The sequence below is a fragment of the Lichenostomus cassidix genome, chromosome 1 (assembly GCF_008360975.1).
Source record: "Lichenostomus cassidix isolate B80296 chromosome 1, HeHo_3.0, whole genome shotgun sequence".
NCBI classification, from domain to species: domain Eukaryota; kingdom Metazoa; phylum Chordata; class Aves; order Passeriformes; family Meliphagidae; genus Lichenostomus; species Lichenostomus cassidix.
The window spans coordinates 39,739,462-39,752,016 of NC_139479.1; the positions used below are offsets into that span (position 1 = coordinate 39,739,462).

General features: G+C 39.8%; 1 protein-coding gene across 9 annotated transcripts in view; it reads right to left on the reverse strand.

Moving 5' to 3' along the window:
• MBNL2 (muscleblind like splicing regulator 2) overlaps window positions 1-12,555 on the reverse strand; it is a 106,431-nt gene that overhangs the window by 83,699 nt on the left and 10,177 nt on the right. Inside the window, exon 1 of one of the 9 annotated variants that reach the window (XM_085057411.1) lies at window positions 6,003-6,227. The exons of the other annotated variants lie outside the window; for them this stretch is intronic. The gene's annotated coding sequence lies outside the window, so the exon portion shown is untranslated. Of the gene's footprint in view, window positions 1-6,002; window positions 6,228-12,555 lie in introns of those variants that run through there. 9 annotated transcript variants of the gene reach the window in all.

The following is a 12,555-nucleotide window of genomic DNA, read 5'->3' on the forward strand; positions in this document are numbered from 1 at the left end:
GAGAAAGAAGGTGGGACAGAACCAGAGTGAAAACCAGACAGATGAGAGGGACCGAATCCCTCGTGTCCTTCAGAAACGTCCAACCACTTCCAGCTCCACAGGTGAGGTCCAGGTCCAGGATACAGATTCAGTTCCAGGTATCGATCTCCAGCCCCTCCCACTGAGAGGGATGTTGTGGCTTCTTGCCACTTAGGACCTTTTACACCAAGGATTAAGCTGAAGGCTTGTTCCCCGCTGGCGTTTCCACTTCAAAGAGATGCTATTGTGGATACTAAAGCCTTTGAAAGTGGCCTCACTGCACAGTCCTGAGCATTAAATGAGGTCCTTAAAAAAAAGGAGGGGGGGGGAAGTGGAAAGTGCACTGGTTTTATAAACACTTCAGTGGGGCCACTTTCAAAGCTTTTCATGCCTTCTCCAACGTGACAGAGAAAATCTTAGGGTTTTTTAGCCACTACCCCAACTCCCTAAAAATTATGGCAATGAAGCAATCAATCCCCAAAGTGTTTCCCAGCATTAGCAGAGGGGAACTAAAATACACAAGGGAATTGTGAAAAAAAAAACCCACGAAGCAAAAAAGTTTTTAAAGACAAGCACTAGACTCCAGGACAGCGGCATGCCGTGCTGCCAGAGCATGTTCAGCATGCCAATAAGGACTGCAGCACTGCAATCCCCAGCACCAGCAGCCCACGCACAGCGTCCTCCTCTGCAAAAGCCTCCTGCCAGCTGGAGAAGGTGCCCCAGGGCACACTGTTTTTTGGCTACAGGGCGAGGAGATGAAGGTGAGAAAGCTGGTATCGGTCTCAAGGCAGAGAGAGGGTGTACCAGGGGATGCTGTGCCACAGGTGAACACAGCCATCAGGGAAATCCCACACGTGTTATCACAGCATTTTAAGTAAATAAGAGAGAGGCAGTGCTGAAGTCCTGAGTCACTAACTGGGTACAGAGGTACACTTCTGCCAGCAGTGAGCCTGCCTGTCCTGCCAGGGGCACAGCCAGAGACGTCTGCTGACAAACCAAAGCAGCTCTAGGCTTGAAATATGCATATAGCTGCCGATAACAGCACTGCAGTCAGAAAACCGGAAAGAAATACCAAAAAATGATAAAAATGGACTAAACCAGGGCTTTGCTGTCCTACAAGGCAGCCACTTTCCCCACCTTGACATCAGCAGGAGTGTCCCACAGAGAGCTGCCAAAGGAGAGTGCAAAGGCACAAATCCGACATGCTGAAACCCAGCATTGAAACATCATCCCTCTGAGCAATGGGAAATAATGGAAATCTTGCCACTTGGAAATTGTAGGTTAGTTTTAGACTAAGTTCAAAATACTGCCCATGATACCTATAAGGTGCAAAAATCATGATAGATTCAGGAAACTAAAGGCTGGGGGACTGAGCCATTTGGCATACCTGAAGCATATATAACAGAGCATTAGGGGGAAAAAAACAAAACAACAACAAAAAATTCATCAGAAACTCAAGTTTAGAAGCATTCAGTCTGGATAGGAGAGAACATTAGAGGGTTAAAACAGCAAAAAATTATTTGCCAGCCCTCTTAAAAGCGATCATACACAAAAAAACATACTAAAAAGTTGCCTTCAGAATTTCCACAAAAGAAAAGAAAAAGGCATTTCTAACCAAATCCTAGCTTTCTTCTTCTGTAAAAATACCATGGGAAAATATTTCTGCATTCTTCCTTACTTGTACTTTCTAATTCTGCCTACTGTCAGAGGTGCTGTATTCCCTGCAGGAGAGAAGATTTTACAGCTCATGAATCTCCAGACTGACCTTGTCTCTATTTATGAGTTCAGCAATGTGTGACACTCAGATCTTCCCAAAATGCTTGCCAAGATGTTTACCATCCACTCAGAAACTGATAAAAAAAAATCATTGATCTAAAATAGAAAAAATTAATAGACTCTGATATGAACCATCTGTTCCTATTTCTTAATGCAACGACTGTATCACTTAATCCCTCCCACAGTCTTTATTAGCTATTGTTTTTGTAGTATGAAAATCACAAAGATGAAAAATTATATTTTTATGAGTGTGTGTATACTATGTATGAGTATTTGTATTTGTGGACATATATCTAGGTATGAAAAAGGAGGAAGAAAAAAAGAAAGGAAAAAAAGAAAATTAATAATAAAAAGAGTGTGAACCTCTGTGTTTATCAATTTGTTTACAGCTGAGCTCTTCTAACTGGCAAAGTTTCAGGTATCACAAGCCCACCAGGTCCTTTGCCAGACTTACGACTCCAGGAATCCTACAAGTCTTCTGCAGAAGCAGCAAACTGCACACTGACAGTTCTCAACAGCTTTAGTAATCATCTGTAGCACAAAGAGTCCTCTACATAATTAGTATTTCTTTGTGTTAGTTATAAGGATTTTGCATATAATCCCCTGTTAGGTATGCTCTTCAATCTTCACAGCCCCAGAATTTTCCTTTTATAGCATGCCTGAAATACTGAACTAAGGACTTGACATCGCCAGCATTATCAGAGAGAGAGCTCGGTGTTTTAATGGCCCTGTTACAAAAGAATAATAAAAAATTGTGGCAATTAAGAAGTTGGCAGATTCTAGAAAGGGGCTACATAACTTCTTTCTCCTCAAGCACCCTCTACTCCAAATAGAGCCAAAAAGTTTGTTTTTAAAAGAAGACTATTTAAAAAGACTCTGTATATCAATAACCAACAACTGTCACTGCATTTGCTAATAGTGTATAAGGAGATTAGTTTAATTAGTCAAACAGTTAATACTGCTATTATTTGAACTAGTTTTCAGCACTGACACTCTCCTGAAATTAGTTTTATTTTCCTGAGGCTATAATTTCAGCCTGTTTACAGACCAGTTACATAGCCCTGCTGCACATTAGTTAACCACAACACATTGTATTAAACATATCAAATTATCTTCACAATCAAAAGTTTTAGAAAGAAAACACACACTAAGAAATTCTAAAACAAGTGATTTAGCTCTTTTGCTAAATTTTTGTAACAGCCATATTCATAAAAAAGGGAAAAAATAATTTGACTTAACTAAAGTGTTTTTTCACTGGATGAGAAAAAACAATCCTCAAAGTCAGAAATTTCTAGTAACATTAGGAAGCAAGGTATCACTAATAGCTATCACATGAAATATAAATATTAGCAATGTAGTAAAACTGTATGCAAAATAATTAGTAAGCAATTTCAATTAAACACTAAGTCTTTTTTTCATCTCTCAGTATTATAAAAACAGAACATTTTACAGAGCTTTTACAAATAAACATAGTACAGATTATTTCTGACATACTTGTGAGCAACAGAGAAGAAGATTCAAAGATTCATTCCCAGCAGAGGTGAGATCTGAGTGCCTGAAATCCCATGGAACACTGAACCATTTTTTTTGCTCAGAAAAAAAAATTAAAAATCGTAACACGTAATTATCTTACATTTCTGTAAAATGTACACTTACAAATGAAGAAGTTGATTTGGCTTTATAAACACTCTATAGTCAGGCACTATACTGCAGAACCTCTAACTCATTAGAAAATTCTACCTTAGGAAAATTAAGAGACTAATTCTAAACAAAGTAATTGTTCCTTGCAAACAGACAGACTGCACACTGTAAGGTTACCACACAATGGCTCTGATGAAATACACAGAGCCATTAAGCAGAATAGAAACTATTAAATGAAAAGAGGTACCAGAATCTGGTCCGAAATTCTTCCAACTATTTACATAATAAATGTAAATACGTAATATTTACTATGACCTCTACTCTCCAAGATGAAGATTCATTTACCTAACCATATAAAGTAGTAGTATATATGTACCTTGATGAGGAAATAATTTTTTTAATCCTTCTGTCATTTGATTGTCTGTCACTACTTTGATACAAACCAAGTGATGAATGCAAATTTTCACTTTGGTTGTCAGGAATAACAAGGATAACTCCATATATTGTGATCTTCAAGGTATGGAAACCAGACACTGAAATTATCTGAAAGTAAGAAACTCTCTCAAAACAGGAGACTGAAAAGTTTTCTCTGAAAGCTGTGCATGAAAATAGCTTTATTTCCAAAAACTAAATATTCATCTTACATTTTATAGCTTGAAAAAGATTATTTTACTTGCGTCTAATTATCAGCCTTTGTCTCACATACTTAACACAGTCTGCACACAAACAACACATTTAAGCATCAATAGTGATAGACAGTTAAACATACATATCCATACCCTATGGATTTGTAATAATAATGCTCTACACCCTGACATGTGTTTCATTTGTTACCAGAACTTGAAATTCTCAGAAGACACAAGGTTGACTTTACTTAGAAGACTGTGGCATTCAAAAATAAGCGGCTCATGAACTGAGTATGTGTCAACAACCCAGCCACAGGTCTCCAGCAAGAACTTGGCCAGGGAGTGGGAAAGTCATATCAACCTCCTCTGAGCAGAGTCAGCTGTGAGGAGCTGGGAGGGGACATCAGGAGTTCTGAGAACATGTCCTGTACTTCTCCTTGAAAAATGGGAGGGGCGATGGACAGTTGGTCTAGAAGGGCCTACTTGCTGCAATACTATTAAAACTACTGTAACTCCTACCTACGATAAAGGAAATCTTGAAATTTTCTCCCCAAAATTACACCACTGGAAAGTTTCTTTTAGGCAGCAAAAGGTTCTTCTACATGATTTCTCTTTAAGAAATTGATCTTTAGTATTCCTCAGTACATACACTTATTTTTTTCTATCAACATCCTATTTGAATACAAGTATCTATATGCAACGTACTTAGCTTTTACAGGATAAATAAGAAGACAACATTTTCTTGCTGTCTCACCAACTGTTAATCTTAGGGGAAAAAAATTTAAAATCCCAACTATATTATATACTGTACATATAAATGATGCTCCTACAATACAACTGAAGTCAGCATGTTAATTCAGGTCACTAACTGGGTGACATCCTGAAAGGTACTGAGCACCATCAATACATAGGGCAGCCTGAGAAAGCTTTAGAGGCTTCAGCATGTCACAGGATGAGGAAATGTTCTCAGAGCCCTCCTGCAACATGATGGTAAAGTTTGCTTCCTATCTAATAAATAATAATAACAACTAAAACTACTCTATTCTTCCAGAATTTTACAGACTTCTGCCTAAATATGCTTTCTCTAGAGCATTTAATATAAATCTTCTCCATTCCTTCCTGAGGCTCCTCCTCTGGAAGAAAGTTGATGTGCCCTAGCACAGACAAATCATTGCTCTAAAAGCCAGCCTGCTCATTAAATTATTCTGCTAGCTGTGTGTTCTCTCATTAAAAATGTATAAAGATCAGATAATTGCAGCACGTATTATTAACCTTGTTTTCCTTGTTTTCATGTACAGGTTCTGTTTTCCTGTTGAGACAAAGACCTGGAAAGGGCAGCTTTCTACAATAAACTACAATAAGCTAAACTACAATATGAAAAATGCCCCCAGCTTTCCTTGAAGAGCACAAGGAATCACAGCGCAGTCAAAAACACCTTTTATAACAGGGTAAAATACTGTAATCTTGTTGTATACTCCTACAAATCTAAAACAGGCAGTCTCGGCTTTAGTTAAAGCTTCCGATAGGGAATTATTTAGATCAGCCAGTCTAATTCACCTAAATCTTCAAACATAGCTGCTATAAACTTCACAGATTTCCAGGTTGACTCCTTCTCCTTCTTAAAGCTAGGCTGCACTTCCAGACAACAGCCCAGCTAAAAATCCAATTAGGGTAGCAGCACTTCTGAAACACACTGACCTATTTATTTTTTTACTTGTTTTAATATGCATATACTCATGTTCTATTTCTGAAGAGAGCTATTTACACTGGAAATCAATACCCTTTGAAAACAAGTTACCATAAAATCCACCTATTGCGCCAAAACAGAATCTATTCACGGGAGAAACAGTGTTTCCCCGACTCCCCCGAGCAACACATACAGTATGCAGTATACTGCAGCAAACTCTTGAAACATTCGATAAAAGACAACGATCCTCCTACCTTGTTTAGCCCTGTCTATTCGACACATTCCCAACGTGGACAGGAACATCTGATATAAACAAACAGCCATATCTTTCCCATCGCATCATGGTAACTAATTCTCACGTGAAACGATGAGCAGCCTGTAATGTTTTGGTTTTTTTTTTTTCTCAGAAAGCCTTGTGACTTATCTGGGGATTTTTCCTCAGATGATGAAGCAAAGACACAGCCTAAACTCTGTTGCTGAAAGACTGCAGCCCTTCCTTCTCGCAGAGCCCTCCCAGCATATGGCAGCCAATCACACCCGGCTTCGTCAGCCCTACTGCTCTTAAACTGATCCTAACGGGATGATTGACACAGCAACACAGCACTTCTGATGTGTAAAAACAATGCATCCATACCGATGAACCAGGAATTTCCCTCACGCAGGGAAGGAGTTTTACTGGCGAGGTAAAGCGATAGCTCCATGAAATAACATACGCAGCAAAAGCAAACAACTCCCTTTCCCTCCACTGCAACAGCAGCTACACCATTTCTTGCACAAGGATTTTCAAAGCTTTTGCTAATCATAAACACATGCACAAACAACATTTCTGAAACTGCAAAACTGCAGTGATGCTGTTTTGGTTGTAAAGGTGAGCCATGCACCATAATAAATCAAACCATCTATCTTTTATTTTAACATGCAGCCAAAACACACTCTGATTCAGGCAGTAATATTCTCAGATTCTAATACTGCATAATCTTATATGCGTGTCTGCATTTAACAGCAATACAAGCACAACATCTTTTCGATTATTTCAGACCGGGCGTTAGAGACTGCAGGTATGGGATGCTTCTCAATGAAAACACAATCTATGTGATGGTGTTTTAATTCATATCCATGGCAGACAAATCCCATCAGCAGTATCTAAACTGAAGTTCATGCAATTAGCTTGCAACTGATGCTCATTTGTATCAAGGTTCTGGCATGCAGACTATGATACCAGTTGCCATTTTCAAGTCAAGCTGTGGGCAGCTCAACACGCTTGGTACACGAGGTCTGCTGTCAATCAGTTTTCTTATCAATTTTTATTAAGTTTTAAAACATGAGACAAAAGCAGCCAAGGATTATTAAACAAGAGCTGCAATTAAGAAGAATACAAAATGGAGCTTAAGCTGAAAGTCAATCTTTATCCAGAAAGAGATAAAGATTGCAGTGCAACAATACTTTAAACAACAATGTAGGCAATTCAAGCCATTACGCAAAAAATGTGTAAAATGTGTTTAAAATGCCACTAAAAGTTTAGAAATATGAATAGACAAGAGGAAAACAAAGCTCTCATTCACTGGCAGCTCTGTCCCAAGGCCCCATTGTTTCCTATGGGCTATTTTGCATATTATAAACACAGCTTCCCAAAAATCTATTATTCCTCTATCCAGCAAGCAGCAATTCTCCTTTGGGCTCCACCATCTCCCACACAATTTGTGAAAACCCTCCCCTTCCAGGCATGGCTGAGACATGCTCCTGCCAAGAGGGCTCCTGCCAGCCAGCCAGCCCTCCCTTTCTGTTCAATCATCCCTTCCATTCTTCTCTATTCTGCCCTATATAAAAATACCCCCAATACAACCCCCCCTAAAAAAAACCAAGTAGTTGATTCTGGTGGGTTCGAGAGACCCTAGGGACAGGGGTGGTTACTCCACCCATTATTAAGATGGCTTCGTGAATCTCATCAGGATTTTCCACATTCTTTTGACTTTGCCAAACTTGAGCTGCCCTTGTTAAAAATTTTCCATGCTGGACATCTGCTGCAGGATTTGATTGACTTTTCTGCCAAAACACAGTTTGCCTGTTTTTGAGATAGCCTAGACAAAAACATGTTGCTCTGCCATCCTTGTAACTCACTGGGGAACTCTGGGTCCTCTGCCCATGTTGGGGCAGTCTCGAAATTTGTCAAAGTGCTGATCCCTCGCTTTTTTGATATTGTTTTTAATACATCAAGGCTATGGTTTTTGCTACGCACATGAAAATATTTTCCTATTTGACCAAGCTTTAAAACCTGCTAATATTCAGCTGACTCACAGCATCCTTTTAATTTTTGTTTCTGATCCCTACAGTGCAAATCACGGAAAATGTTCTGCAGTTAGTGTCCCGATTCCTTCAGCCATCCGTCCGTATGCGGCTGGAAAGGCACCAGCCCCACAGTGCGACTGAGCATGTAATGGGCTCAAGTTACAGGAGATTAGCAGGATTTCCCCTGTAACTGCTGCTCCCATCTGCCAGAGACCAGACATTGGAGCTGACAGCAGGAAGACAACCTCGCCTGTTGCTCTCATGACCCTTCGGCTGGTGCCCCACAGACGTGCGTGAGACAAGCCCTTGAGAGCGCACTGCAGAGGGGGTGTCAGAAAGGTCAGGTGGGCCAAAACATGGCATGAGGCTGGGCAGAAGAGGGAGAGGCTGATGGAAGGGAAAGGGAGGAAGAGATGCAAGAGCCAGAGTCTGGCTGGTCTAGTTGAGCAGGTTACAACACAGATGAAGATGGTGCCCCTGCCAGACAAGCAAGAGTAAGCAGTACAGGCAGCACCGGCCACCAGGAGCCAGCTGCCTTCTCCACGGACCACATGCACATTCACACCACAGCACCCACTGAAAGCTTCTGTGGTCCATCAGTTTGTTCCAAAAAAGGGAGAAAATTGCAAGTTACCTCAACCCTTCCCCAGAACAAACCCAAGACAAGTGGCTAACATAACCCCTCAAAAGGCGAGGGCTCAGCACTGCCTGCATAACCCAATTTCAATGCCACTGCTTCACAGTGGCCACACTGTGCACACTGGTCTTCAGCCACTGCAGAGCTTTAACTGCAAGCAAACAGGGATGAGCTGCTTCCAGATACCATTCCTGAGACTTGAATCTCAAAGGCAAAACTAGCAGCCATGCATGCACCCAGATCCTCATGTGAATTATTATGTTATAGATCCTCCCCTGACAAAGAATCAGAAGCCCTGCGGCTCAGTAGGGCGTGCTGAAAATACATCACATCCCATTTGTGAACCCTTTAGCTAAGAACTATCAAAAAGTTCAAGAGAAAGCACGTTTTTTCTCAAAAATGGCACCCAAGTAGTGCCATAGTAAGGCATGACTTCATGGACTGCAGAAAAAGAGATTGTTTTAAAAATAATTGCTCTGTACACGCAGGAGTGAGTAGTTCTCAAACAGAGATGTGCCCATGCACCCATTCATTTTTCACACCAGTTACAGAGAAAAAAGGCCAAAATTTCAATTTTCAATCTGATTTATACAACTATATTATATATTTATTTGCAAGACAACATCATCTTAGAGAAGCTGAGAAATTCAGATGTCTAACTCAACAAAGAATAACAAAGGTAAATTTGAAACTCAGAAAATGCCATCTGCTCTGCTTGACATGCTCCTGTAATTAATGAATCAAGGGAAAAATGTTTCAAACAGTGACTATTGCACACAATTTTATGAATGGTCTTGATATAACTTTTGGAGAAAAGTGCACTATTTTGGAAGTAATAAAGAGGAGGAGAACTGAAAAATGCAGAACCCACACAGTTGTTTTTCCTTCCTTACTCTTGAATCACAGCAATTAGGTCTAATTCCAGAAACAACAAAACTTGTCAATTTAAGAGGAGTTTTGCAAGAAGGGTGGAACATATGTAACACTAGCACTGAAGTTACCAAGCAATTTATGTGACATTCAGTGCAGCAGATAGACGATTTTGAGCTGTGCCTAGATGACCTATGGCAACAGTGACATTTTGATAAGTTTGGCAATGACAAAAAGAACTGCAAAACTATTTCCTGTGTCAGTAATACACTCTTCCCTTAGTAACTTCCCACAACTGTTACTATGAGCAAAATTCAGCTTTGGTAGCTATGGTCTGAATGACAGCATAAAGAAAAGTCAAAGCAGCTGCCAAGATTTTAAAACTAGGCACTCATGCACAATACCACTGATGCCAGCTTTTGCAAAATACCTCAATCTCTATAATGGGGCTGAAGTGATGGTGGAAATCATTATTAAAAATTTAAAGAGTAATATCAAAATTCCAAGTTACTAACTGGGAGCAGATTCTGAAAGGACTGGTCTAATTTCTGTTTTAAAAAGAGGCTTATCACAAGAACTTTAAGTCTGGCTTTTCAACTGTTCCAACTGCCTACAACCCAGACATCCCAACATCTCCCTAACCTAGGAAAACTGGAGATTATCTGAGCACAGAAAGGCAAACAGACTATTTTATTTTCATCATATATGCTGAGAGAAATATAAAATGAAAATACTCCACAGAAGCAAGCACATATTCAAGTGACACGTTAAGAATCACTCTTACCAAAATAAAGGTGGCTCCTGGAGGCCTTCCAAATGCTCTCTCTCCTTCCTCGGCTTGCACAAGGAGTTTAAGCTGTGTCTAAATTGTGAGATCCAAACACATGGATTCAGGCACAAATCCAGTCTGCATCCTGACTTTATTTTAGGATGACACCAATTCCCCATTGGGATGAAAACTAAGTGCATGTGCACCATTCCTTTAGAGGGTGGTTCCAGTTGGGAAGAGTGATGAAGGCATCAGCCAGAGGAGAACTGCAGTTCACTCCAACCAGGCTTTTGTAGCTGAATGTTTGAGACATACACCAGGTGCCATGAAGAGCTGAGCTGCCTCTGGACTGTAGCCTTATGCACTTAGCTTGAAATATATTTGGCCAAATATAAACAACCACATTTCACTGAGTCACTCTACTCCCCCTCTCTCTTTATAGTCACTGAAGAGAAATAGGCATTTGTGGGCTGTGATTCATCCTATCCCAAAGTAGCTATTCTAAGAGATTTCATCATATCCTAAAAGCATCTGTGTTTCTGTATTGGTTACCTGAGATGGTCACCCTTAGGCTTCTTCTATCATGTCCTTCATTAAACATGTAGGAGATGAAATCTTACTACAGAAGAAGTCTTATTACGAACATAAATATTTTGGTATTTTAGTTACATATGCTGGATAGCACTTTTGATTTTCAAATTCAGTTCAAATAACTAAAGACATTAGCACAGAGCTAAAGGACACCTGTATTTTGACAATGTACAGTTACAGCTTTGGTGTAAATCCTCAGCTTGCCATAAGCATGTTCCAGCTATGTTGCTATATAAGCTACATAAGCTTGTTCTCTAAGCTATGCTGAACATGTTCCAGGGGTTTTTTTTTCCCTCTGACTGAACAGCAATCTTTGCACTCACTCACGCTTTCCTCCTCTGAACAACTGATTGACACCAAATTAACCTAAGAAGAGTTGAACTGGGATTTTCTTGATTTTCTTTTTCATTTTGGAGGGGGACATTTTTGGAGAAAGGGAAGGTTGGTAAAATAACCATTATCTTGCAGCCTCTATAAGGCAGATACTATAAACTGGTGAAATAATAAGCTCAGTAAAATAAATTGGCAAACCACCTACATTGCCTTACTCTTAGAACACTGACTTATGCAAAAGTTTTTTCAGGAAAGCGATTCTGTTTTTCTTCATGACAGCTGATAAAAAAGCCGTTTGCAGTTTGCTCATCTGAAATACCAAATCACAGAAGTATTAATACATTAAAATTTAAATTTTAGTCATCCAAATTCTGATATCTAGTCCCTTCTAGATGCCCTATGGAATTCCTGTTGGTCTTCAGTGGCCATTGCTGGAAGGACTGGATTACTGGTATGTCTTATATTTGCCAGCCCCACACGGATGTCCCAGATATAAAACTGTCTAGTGCCATTTTAGATGCCATATATTTAGATACCTGTACCCATCCAAAAATGTAACCATTTCCTCAGAAATATTCCTGTCAGAATAGATCTTCCCAAATCTTCCACCAGAATGTAAAAGGGCTACATACAAAACAGAAACCTTTTCTCTTCAGCTGCTGAACCCTATTCAGAATATGTTTTATGAATTACAAGGAATCATAGGTAAAAGTACAAGCACGATTTAAGCCAGCAACATATATCATAAACTCAAGATAAATCCCTCCCTGCTAACTGACTTCATGTCCCCCTAGTTTGTACAATATCTACCACGTCCAGGGAGCCACCTAATGGAAGTTTTCCAAGCCTTGGACTTCAGCTGGAATAAACACCAAATGCTTAAGCCTTCATAAAAACGTATTTTGAATCCATATGGTTAGGAGGAATACTTCCCAAATGTGGCAAATTAAGAAGACAGAGAGTTTTGTACCTTTAAGTCTTTAATACTCAATTGGAAACAATGCAAAGGTGCAATCCAGCACCACCCACTGATGCATAAATCATCTTTAGTGAGACCCCCATGTACTGGGAAGTTCTTCCATTGCTGATAAAAACATGCTCCTTCCTCCTTAGACCCCTCCATGACTAATTTCCTCCATACCCATTGTTCTGGCCTCAGATTTGGAGTAGTTCCTATTCAAACCCACAACAGGAGGAAACCACTTGATAAATCACCTTTTCATAAAACCTACTAACCTCAGCCACAAAGTCACATGGGCATAGGAAAACCCTCTTGAGTTTCAAGAAGCATAGTTGGAGGATACAGATACTAAACTTCTGC